The 12,768-nt window shown below is 26.3% G+C and overlaps 1 long non-coding RNA gene across 1 annotated transcript; it reads left to right on the top strand.

Moving 5' to 3' along the window:
• The first annotated feature begins 3,825 nt into the window (after nt 1-3,825).
• LOC108461886 (uncharacterized) lies at nt 3,826-8,224 on the top strand. The gene is made up of 2 exons (XR_001867887.2): nt 3,826-4,347; nt 4,431-8,224. It is a non-coding gene; the product is annotated as an uncharacterized LOC108461886 (long non-coding RNA).
• Nucleotides 8,225-12,768: the final 4,544 nt, after the last annotated feature.

Raw genomic sequence — 12,768 nt, forward strand, 5'->3', positions numbered from 1 at the left:
TATGCACTATAATAATTTAATTATAATTTTAGTTATTTGAACATGCAAATCTTCCATTGTTAATATTCTAAAATGGTTCGTAGGTTTTAAAGTATTAACATTGTATTAATTAAGTCATTCAATCAAGCTAATCACTAACTTAAACATTACAAATTAATTTTGATCGACATTAAACATATTTAAAATACGTAAATTAATTTATAACCCCACGTATATGTATTTACCGCAAACCCCAAAATGTAAAATCCAAACTATAGCTCCAATTAATACATATATCTTTACAATTTCATTACTGTATTTACAATTAACCCTAAAGTAAAATAATGGGACGAATTTTGGTTCAAACAAATTGGTAAGATTGTAGTACGGCTAAACTGAGATCCACGTGCATGTTCTGGACACCACGTACCGACTTGGTTATATAAGAATAAATATATGATATAATGATTTATTTAGTCCTTAAATTTTATAAAAAATTATTTTAATTATTTATTTTATTTTTTATTTTTTAATTTTAAATTTATATTACTTGTCAAATCATTCAAGATATATGAAAAGGTTAACGTTTATTAATTTGTTAACATTGTGTAAACATAGACGTTTTAATCACATTTTAATTATATTTCTTTAATTACTTTTTAATGCAAAATAAATTTCAAAATTTAAAATCATATCGAATTAAATTATAATAAATAATCTAAAAACCGGATTATAGAGATTGAAATGGATTGAAGTTCATAAAATTTATTTATTCAAGCAGTACATTTTTCAGTGAATTCACGTGGTCGGTCGATTCCTTCCCTTCTAGGCCATCTGCTGCTGCTACAAATATGGTAATACCCAACATTGGTGCAACATTTTAAGTTTATTCTTTTAAGTTTTTATTTATTATTTTTAAAAAAATAAAAATACAATTGTATTTGTATTTGACTGTGGTAAATATGCATTTTTTTTCTTTTGAATTTGGATTAAAATTGATATTCGAATTTAGTCTTCATCACATATTTTAATTTGTTTTTATAAATCCGTTAAAATCGGGATGGTATAAATCAATAATCTTTAGACACGTGGCATACATACCATGTCATTTGCATACTTTTTTTTGTCAATTCAGTCATTAGTTTAATAAACTTAACCCGCAAAATATTACACATTTGTAGAATATATAAATATTAGCATTGTGATTAATCACTTTTGAAATTGAAAAAGATTAAATTGTTTCAACTTTTTAATCAAAACTTGAGAAAGACTTGAAAATATATTATATTTTGCATAATTAATCAAATTTTAATGTGTAGTTTTACAATTTATCCTAAAAAATTATAAATATAAAAATAATTTAAATATGATTATAAGACGAGAAATTACAGAAATACGAAAATGACACTAATATAATACTTTGTCAGGTCTAATTAAAAAGCAGGCCCAGGAATCGGTGGTTTCAGGACGGGCCAGTACAATGGTGGCCCATATACGTTGACACTGAATAAAATTAAATTCATATCAAAATAAAATAAATAAATAAACCCCATTCTATTTAAAAAAAACCCAAAATACCTTTTTTTTTTTGTAGTTTAGGGTTTATTTATTTATTTTAATTTTATAAAATATAAAATTTTCAAAAGTGTAGAAATTATTTCTCCATTAAATCAATCTTAAATAAGAAAAAAATCTTAAAAAGGAAAAAAGGAAAATATATTTGAATCGATGAAGAGTACATTGATCCTTGAGTTTGGTGGGTTAAATGAAATTTACCATGCTTGGAAATTATGTACATCAATGATGATGTACAAATGATAATAATAAAAGACATTTATTGGTGCCATAATCTGTCTCTTTAGTTTTTATTGTATGCCAAACATTGACACATTACTTACATCACACTGAATTTATATGGTTGGGGTGGGTAAATTTTCTTTCGTTTTCGTTTTCAAATTTAGGGTCTTGGTTTTATATATGTATTAAATAATCTTATTATAAATTCTGTTTTGACACAATGCTTATAAAGATAATGCGCTTCAGCACACTCAAACTCACAACCTTCTTATATTAGTAACAATGCTCACGCTACTTGAACTAAGACTCAATTGACTTTTATATATGTATATTTGAGTATTGGTTTCTCATTATATTCTTTGGTTTCTAATATATACTTGTAATTCTAAAGTTAATTGCACTAGACTTTTTTTAAATTATTGATGTTGTATCAATCAGATTATTCAATTTTTTTATATTTTTATTTTGACTATCAAATGAAAACCTAAAATATTTGTTCAAGTTTTGAATCTTTTACAAAAATTTATCTCACTCTCTCTTTTCGGTTTTACTTTATTTTTAGTTTTACTTTAAAATTTTTATTTTAAATTATGTCATATAAGATTTGACATGTCATTTATGGTTAAATTAACAGTTTTAGTAATTAAAAGACTTGATCAATATAATATTGATAGTTTAAAATGAAAATAAAAATTTCAAAATAAAAATAATTTGAAATAAAATTTATACTTTATCAAAATATATTTTAATTATCAATTCAATTATGCATTAGGATTACTCACATAATATTTACCTCTTAAAAATTCTATAAATAAATTTACTTGTATTATTTTTATTTGCTGATATAATTTTTGAGTTTGATATTACAAGATAATCACACACATTAATTTATTTAATAAAATTATAAAAAATAAAATGTAAAATTATATAATTATAAGAATATTTATATTTTTACTATATTGAAAGTAAAAAATAAATTTCAATTTAAAACTACTCATACATTTAACCAACAATAACTGATTCTTTTTAATAGTGTTTTTTTCAACTTTCATAATTTAATTTTTATTTTATTTTTATTCCACTTATCTAAGCTAAAGCTTTCATTTGGTTCATTTTTAAAACATTATTATATATTTAATATTTAAATATAAAATAAATTAAATTGGAATAAAAGTTTTTCAAACCTGATACAGGCCGAATCAAATGGGCCAAGTGTAGGGCCATTAATAGGTATGCGTGTGTATGTATAAACTCATCTTTGTTTTTGCTCTTATTTGTAATAACCAATTTTATTTATCTATTTATTTTTCTAGAACTATCTGGAAAAAATAAAAAAAAAAATAAAGAAGAAATATTTTACATATTCATGATTGATGATCACCTTTATATTATATATAGGTTTGGGTTTAAAAACAAAACATCAAAGATTGGGGACCATAAACAACCCATACCTATAATTTCCAATAATTATAATCAAAATCACAACTCACATGGTTGCATGTGATTCGAATGGGATTTTTTTTTTAAGAATTAATTGCATCAAATGTTCTCAAGTTATGATTGAGTTCTAAATTGACCCCTAATTTCAAAATATTTTATTCAAGCTTTGAAAGTATCACTTGGGTGACAATCAAGTTTTCTTATCAACCTAATTGTTATTTTAGCCGTTAAATGCCAATCCGGATATGATATAAAAGCATATTTACCACATACAATAGAGATTTTAAGGGGGTTGGCAGGCCCAAAAATGAAAAAATATATGTTTAATCAAAGTTGCGTAATTACATATACTTCACATCATATCTAAGTTAGCATTTAATGCCCAACCTAACAACATAATAATCTAATTGATATGATAATAATACTTTAAACTGACTTGAGATCAATCTAAAATCTAGAAAAAAATTAGTTTGAGGATGTATATGCAATTAACCCATAAATTTTATCCCTTTAATTATGAGGGCCGGGTATCTTTTAAATTCTCTTTCATGTTTAAATTTGTCCTAAAATTTTATTCATTGTTGAGCTTGAGTTTAATTTTGCTTTCCTTCACCTATCTGGCTGTATTATATATATATACCCCACTGCGCACTCACTCACCAGTAAAGCAACCAATTTTCATATATATATATATATATATTGAAGTAAATTGTAATTGGTGAGTGAAAATAAACCCTACCAACCCCATTTTTTCCCTCTATAAAGCTGGTATACATATTATATAATGGTAGAGTGGTCCTTGAAAGTTTTTGGAACACCCTTCTTCTTCTTCTTCTTCTTCTTCTATCACTATCTGTGTTTTTTTAGAGCTTTTGTGAGACCAAATTTAGTGATTTTTTTCCCCTTCTTTTTTCTTCTTTTAAAGTTCTGATCATGCTTTTCCACAGCTTTCTTGAACTTTCTTTGTTTTCCATCATAAAAGAATTAGCTAATAGCTAGATATACGTATATATATATGTGTATGTATATACCATGGAAGCTCAAGAAAGCTGTGGGAGAACATGATAACAATTCAGGACTTGCTTTTTTTTCTGGTTTAAGTTAGATATATACACATTGAAGACGAACAAGGTAAGCTTTTTTAAGCTCTCAAAATTATTACCAGTTCTCTTCTTTTTTTTGCTTATATAAATTATGATTCATAATTCTTGCAGCTTTTCTCAGAATAAAGGTTTCTGATGCTGAATTGCAAGGTGGGTTTTCCATCTTTTTCATGAATATTATATATATATGTTTTCCTTGATGATTTTATACATCTCTTGCCATGCATGAACATGGAGACAATAACTAGACTTTAATTTATCTCATATTGAACTAAATCATCTTCTTATTTAAATTTTTTTTAACAATAATCTTTGTTATTTCCAGCATTTTAATTGATTCAAAGATTATGATTTTTTTTTCTTTTTTTGACAATCAACAAAGTTGATAGTTCTTATTGTTTGTCCTTTGCTCTTTCACTCTAATTACCATGTGGGAAAAAAATAGTCAACCTTTGGCTTCACTCTCTTTCGATCGATATAAATATCGTGTTTATATTTTATATAATTTTCGCATTTTTAATAATTTATCTTCTTTTTTTATCTTCTCCTACAATGAGTTTCGCATGGAAGCAATTAATGTCCAGTGTTGTAATAATTGAGTTTTTCTTGTTCTTTTGGATTATTTAACCTACATATATCTTATATAGGATTAATCCCTCTAAGACCCCTACTTCCTTTTTTTTTTTTTTAATAACGATAAGCCAGGCATTAATTGTTCATCGCATTAATTCATATCGAATTTCTTAATAAAAATTCTCATATAATATATTGACTTTATTTTAATAACACCATTATTATCACAAAATTTAAAAATTACGAGTTTAAACGTGTTTAAACACATAATAACATTTAATGTTATCACTATGATATTATAATTTATACAACTTTTCGTACATCCTTCAAATGGTGGTGGATTTTTTACTTTAAAAATTTTTAAATACCCTATTTAAAGATTAGTAAAAGATTAAGATTCCAATTTTAAATTTATTGAATATTCATCCAAAAAAACAACATTGGTGGACAAAAGAATAGGTAAGGGACATGCATAAAGTTTATCTACCTCTTCTTCCCAACTACTTTTTCTTCCCTTTGTTTTCATTTGTGTCTTTTTCTTTTTCATATCATGTTTAGATTTCATCCAATTATATTCTAAGAAGTAGATCAATGGGTATCAATTATTATAAATAATGAAGTATTGAATAATTAGCCCAAAATAAAATTCGAGGAGAACTTAAAAGGATTAAATCAATTTATTATTGTTAATTAGTAGTAGTACAATTTTTCTTCTTTACACTATTATATATATCCTTTTAGGCCAAGGAAATTTAGTAAATAAAGCAGTGATCTACAATTAAAGAGAAGGGTGAGAAGAATCTAACAAGATATAGAAAAACCCAAAAAGAAAAGAAAAGGGGGGGGGGGGCTATAATTAAGGTGTAATCAAGATTGAATAAGGGACCATTTTGAAAAAAAATGATCATAATTGAGTATGATAAGGAATCTTTACCTAATTCAAAGAAAGCTTTGAAACATACATAATTTTGAAATGTTTAGCCACTCTTGTTAATCTATAAATTTGGATTTTTTTCGAGTTAGAATCATATTCGAGTATGAAAAAAATTATGTTTAAATTTTATTTTATATTTAAATAGAGAAGTAAGTGTAATTGGGAAGACAAAGGGTGATGGTGAGCACAGCAGGAAATAATTAACAAGAAAATAAAAACAATGGTATATGACTTTTATTTTATATATAATATATATAATTTTGCTAATATTAGATATTATCTAGCTTTCATGAATTGCTGCAGTGCAGCTTTTATTTTTCTTTTAATTTTTTTATTATTATTCAGAATGAATTCAATTATTGAGAAAGCATGGGGAAAAGGTGACAATAATTCATACACTTTTATGCATCTGCAATTTACCATTTCAAGCTGCTATATACTCACATTGTAGCTTTTTAGAATTAAATAAAGATCATATGTTTGTTTATTTTTATTTTTTATTTTTTATTTATTTTTTAAAGTTGAGAGATCTCATGTGATCAGGGAGATTTTTAGTGATTTCTCATCATGATGATTCTTATTGTACATTCCTTGGTTGAATGGTACAATTGCAACTTTAATCTCTTTCAGATGTTAATATTTCAAATATTTAATCCCTTTTAGACTCTTTATTGAATGGAAAATTTTCATTTTTAGCTCCCCTTAGGAGTCGAAAATTCAATTTAAACCATTTTAATACATACATTCTAGCTTTTAGCATACATAGGCACATACATATATATAGTACTCCCAAACACTTGAAAGTGTTATAAAGTATCTCAAATCCAAGAAACAAAGAGTGTGGACGAAATTTCCCATCCATGTGAATACAAGTTGAATTTTCTTTTTGGGTTTTTTTTATAGAGGGGCAATGAAAATAGACTAGTGGTGGCACATCAACACCCTCAAAAGAAAATCATACCCTTTTTCAAGTTAATTATTATTGTCATTAAAAGAAAGCAATAGTGGAAAATTTTCTTTTAATTTTTTTTTTTCTTTTTATCCCTTTCAAACTATTCTATGTAAGCAAAAAATGCAAGTACTAAATCCACAAGTGAGATTTTGTGGGGGAAGGATGAAGGGAGGGCAGCGGTTCATGTTTTTGTACACATTTGAATCGATATATACATACATATATTCGTTGTAGTTTCACGTTGGTGATTCACTAACAATTAGATCATGAATATGGCTTTTTGTTTGTTGTTGTATTCTTGCTATTGAATCCGGTGTTGGTGGTCCGAATAAAATGTTGAAAAGTTAAGAGTTAAATGTGAAGATTTTGTTTTGAAAAAGTTTAACTTGAATATTTGATAATTCAAAGGGATTAAAATTGATATTTCTCCATTCAACAAAAGGGATTCAATGAAGGATTCAATTGAATTTTTTGAACCATTTATAATAATTTGATTCAGTTCGAATCCGAGTTTTTCATATTAATTCTGAGTTTTGAGGTTTTGAACTCATTTTGACAAAATGAGTTTTATTTTAAGACGTTTGACAAGTAAATAAAAAATAATCAATAACTCTTATATAGATTTTTTAAATATTATATATAATTTTCGAGGCATTGTAACTAGGATAATTATGCTGGAGTAAAAACTTCATAAACGGGTTTAAGATAATGCCAAGTGTTTTTAATTATTTAATTATTATTTTATTATACTCTAAAAACAACTTAATCAATCCTGACCCACTTAAGTTTTTTACTCCATTAGCAGTGTATAGATAATTATCATTTTAACTATTTTAAATATAAAATATTTATTTGTACATAATAAAAATTAAATTAGTTATAAATTAAATAAAAATAGACTTCCGTTAGACTAAAATAACCATGATTTTTTAATTTGTACTTTATAAACCAATCAAACACTTCATTTTGGATCAATTTTCAATTTCTCAATTTACTCAACCCTAAATTTCTACATCTTACTTACCCCTAACTACATATCTACTCGAAAATTTTTTACTTAAATATCACATTTAAAATCGTAATTTTTTTACTTAAATATCACATTTAAAATCGTAATCTTTCTTTTAAAAAGGCATCGAAATTTTTACCATTCTCGGTTGAACGAACACCAGTAACTAAACAATTAATATTCGATACAACTGGCGCCTGTGAACAAACTGAAAGGGAAATGGCAAGGGCAAAGCAATAATGGCGCCCCCATGTGTCGTGGGGAAAAAAAAATTCAGTCACGTCGCTTTTAAGGCATAACTCTTTGTTCCAACCATTGGAGCATTAGGACAGCAAGTGAAACTGAAACAAAGCAGGGGCCTGCCCTTTTATCCGATGTGGGAAGTGCGCCCAACTTTGTGCTGACTACCAAGATGAAAAAGTAATATGTAAATAATAGTTTCGTGTTTGAATTTTGTTGATAAAATATAAGTAGTAAGGAGAGTTTAGTTTTTGTTTAAGTTTTTCTTTTACTCGATTTCATAGTAATTATGATTCAATGTGACGATCATGTAATAAAAGATCTTTAACCGAAAAAGTATGGTTAACCATCATCATGAGTCATGACAATATCTAAGCTATCAATTACATATTTCGAGATTATGAGAGTTTTATAAATATTTTTCACATAATTAAAATGAAATTAAGAACTCGAGCTTAATTCAATTGATTCATGTCACATTTCAGTAAGATGAGAATTAAATCCTCATATCCACGTCCCTTTCCCATTATATATAAAAATTAATATTAAGTTGTTTTATTTAATTGATTTTTCTAATTGAGTTAATATTGAGTTGATTTATAACACTGATTCAATCAAATCTATATATAGTACAGATAAAAGATATTCAGGACATAAACCTAATTTTGCCTACATACAAACAGCAAAACATGCAAGGAAGAAAAGCGGCAATGTGTGTTATAGAAATTAAGTGTATCAGTTCTTTGCATATCTGTGTGATTAGGTAGTGAGACACATGCACATGCAAAGGGAAAAATCACATATAAGATTTATTTTAGTTCAAATTAGCATTCTCAACTTGTGTAAGTTCCTTTAAAGAGAAAGTGATGGAAAATGAAATTTGAGATTAATATTATAATTATTACCATATTACAGGCAAATAATACAGACAATAAGACAAATGGTTGCAGTGTCTTTTAAGACCAAGATTATTCAACCAGACATTCACAAAACACAAGGCAATCACAGCTTTTTAGAAATAGCTAATAATAACAATCAATAATTATTATAATTATAATCATCATATCTTAAATCATTTCCTATTCCCTTTTAACCTTATTAATGCAATATTCTCAAGTTCTAGCTAGGTTCTCCAATGATATATATGCTTGTAGTTATTTATTTATTTATTATTATTATTATTATTACATTATTATTATTATCAAGAATAAATAGGTAGATCTTAAAAGAATTATATGAAAATCTTGAATGAAAATTTTCCATTTATTTTATTAAGGGATAAGATAAATTTATTTGTAAATTTTTTAACATGGTTACTTTTATACTTAAATATGTGTTAATATTTGATATATATACCTATAATTTCAAAAGCAAAATTTAAGTGTTGTTACATGTCTATTTCTTTATTACACCTAAATAGAACATGTGTCATTCTTTTAATTTATCATAATAACCTTTTAGTCATCCAATGTTATAAAAAAAGTTTTTACTTAATTTTTCACGTCTTTTAAGTTTTGAATTTGTATTTTTATCAAATCACTTCAAAATAAAAGAAAAGTTAATATTTGTTAATTTTTCCGACATAGCATATACGTGGATGACATGCTAGCATTTAATCAAATTATATAATTTTTGAATTTTAAAATTTTATATGATGATGTGTCATCCATATGGTAATCCATATATATGTCACATCAACAAAATTAAAAATATTAAAATTTTCATCTATTTTGGGGTAATTTGATAAATAAAAAACACAAGTCTAAGGACTAAAAAAGTGAATTTAAATTGATGGCTAAAATAATTTTTTGTAAAATTAAAAGTCAAATAAGTCATTATGCCTTAATTTTACTAACAATATATATATGCACTTAAAAGATTTAATTTTGAGATTAAATTGTAGTTAAATATCACCGCTCATATATATATATATATATTAAATTTGAGATTCTTAATGTAATTTTAAACCCAATAATTATCTAATCAACTTAGTAGAATCTTGAAGATGATAGTATTAAAAGACAAACATGAACCTAAACATGGACAGTCAAATAAACATAGAAAACACCAAAAAAAAAAAGAAACTTATTAGAATAAGATTCTTTCGAAGTTGCAATCTCTAAAATTTGATCAATAACATTGATGCACTCAATCGACATGTATATAAATACTGTTATTAATATAATTATAGACAGATACATACATGTGAGCCAGGAATAGTTGGGGGGCAATTAAGACATGGATGGATCACATAATTAAAGTAGTTAGATCGGATGATCTGTACAACAACGTCAACAAACGAACAAAACACTTAGCCTTTTTAACTGGATCATTAACATTTTCTCGTGAATATATATCAGAATACAGCTAATTTAATACATATATATATAATTCAGATCATTGTACTTTCTTCTCATTGTTTAATGGCTGTCAAAATTAGTACAAAACATTATCCCTTCATTTAGAGTTTTTTTTTTTATAAAAAAAAAACACTAATTTGTCTATGGTAGCAGCTAGATCCACTTAAAAGGAAGGCACCAACATTCAGATCTGGTTTTTTATTTTTTATTTTTGCAAATATACCCTCACGACAAGACAGCATGTTTTAAAGATACTCTAGAACCCCTTTTTCTTACAGCTGAGTTGTCCTTTGTCATATATATATATGAAGAAGAAAAAAACCCTAATGTAAGCAAAATCAAAGTGGGGTTTTATAGTAATCAGTATTGGATGAAATGGTAAGGCACGAGTAGATTGATGACATTGAATTCGAGAACTTAAATTCGAAATTTTAAAAGATGATGAATAACAGTTACAAACCCTAAAAATATTAATGGATTTAAGGTAAACTTTGATGAATTGGGTGGGGATTTTTCAAATCAGAAAAGCTAGGCCAAAGGCTAATGCAAGTGGTCCTTAAGGTAACATTCAATATAACAAGAACTTTAATGGCTCATTATTTGAGTCCTAGCAAACTCTATAATATGGTTAAAATAATTTTTTTTTCCAAGCATTCAAAACAGAATAATTTAAATGGCATTTATATATGATTGTAAAACTTATAAATGAATGGTACTCAATGTAAGATCAGATTGGTCCAAAACCAAAATTAAGACAGAACACAATTAAGATCCAAAACCAAACACAGCGAAGACAAGAATCTAGAGACCAAGTTCGAGTCTTAGAATTAACATGCTCTAAATTGTAACGTAAGCTTTAATTGTATATAAAAGAACACAGAGAAAAACATATTCAGATCATGTAAAGAAGAAATTAACATTGAATTTTTCAAATCACTGACTTTTTTACTTTGACTTTGACCCTGTTTGTATCTTCCCACAGCTTTATTGAACCGCAACAACGTACTCGTATGTATGCAGCACCATCAACGACAACGAATGAATGAATGATCTGATTACATGAAATTGCAGTTCAAGAAAGCTGTGGAAGAATACGAAGAGAGCCATGTTTTTTGTTCTTTCTTTTCTTTTTCCTCTTATCGCTACCAACTTTTTTCTGCAAAAAAAGAAAAGAAAGGGAAAACCCTAAAGCTTCATAGGCAGCCATGGCTGCAAAATCCAAAAGGAAAAAAGAGAGAGCAAGAAATGGGAAAAAGGGTGAGTTTTCATTTCATAGGGTCGTGTAGGGAATGAAGGAAAGAAGGGTTTATTTATAGGGGAAACGAGTCAGTTTCGCTTTGGCCACCAATCCCGAGAAAGAATATTGGGAGAGAACGGGAGAGAAGGGGGGTGCTCTTAATATTTTACTCAACCCTAGTTTTTTTTGGATAATTATTTATAGGGTTAAATCTATTATTAGGGCATAAATTTGCCAATTATCTTCGGGATTTGAATAATTTTTTTGTCTTTTTTAAATTTGGCAATTTTTCTCATATTAAAATTTGATTTTTTTGTCTAAGTTAGTCCCTAATATTTCTTTGAAAATCCTAAAATTTATGTCATAATATGGGAATAATTATCAACTTCAGATCCCAATATGAGAATGGTTTCTAAGTTTAAGGATTAACTTGGACAAAAAAATTCAGACATCAATGTGAGAACATGGAGTTTTTTTAATTTTTGAAATTTTAATCTTCACTAAATGGTAGTCATTAATTTTTTTTAAATTAAATTTTTTCTATTTTCAAAATTTTATAGCGGCAAATTTATTATCAAACGTGTAATAACATGTCAACTTACTATTTTTACATAATACTCACAAAGAATGTCATGTCATTTATTTAACAACTATTGTTCGAGTCAAAATTGAATTTTCAAAATTTGAAAAGTATAGGGTGAAAAATGATCAACTTAGAGTACAAAGGCTAAACCCGCACTTTACACATAGTACATAATTAAAAGTAGAATTTGATTAACTACTATCGTTTTGTTCATGGCTGGAATTTCAAAAATTGCAGTGCACATAGCCAAAAATTGATTATAGAAACTAAATCCATAGCTTAAGGACTAAAATCAAATTTTGACCTTTTTTAAATTCTAAATTTTGTGACTAGGTTTTTTTTCACGTATAGTTTAAGATTTTTTTAATTTTATCAATTGGGTTGATATGTGTTTTTTATAGTATAGAATTTTAAAAAGTATAATGATTTATTTGGTATGTCAATAAAGTTAACAAACGGTAGTTTTTTATTCATTTTAGGGTGATTGAAAAAAATTTAATTAGTAAAAAGCGAAAAATTAAATAAAATACTAAAATGACATTTTATATAAAGTTGAAAAGT

Source organism: Gossypium arboreum, chromosome 13 (genome assembly GCF_025698485.1).
Source record: "Gossypium arboreum isolate Shixiya-1 chromosome 13, ASM2569848v2, whole genome shotgun sequence".
NCBI classification, from domain to species: domain Eukaryota; kingdom Viridiplantae; phylum Streptophyta; class Magnoliopsida; order Malvales; family Malvaceae; genus Gossypium; species Gossypium arboreum.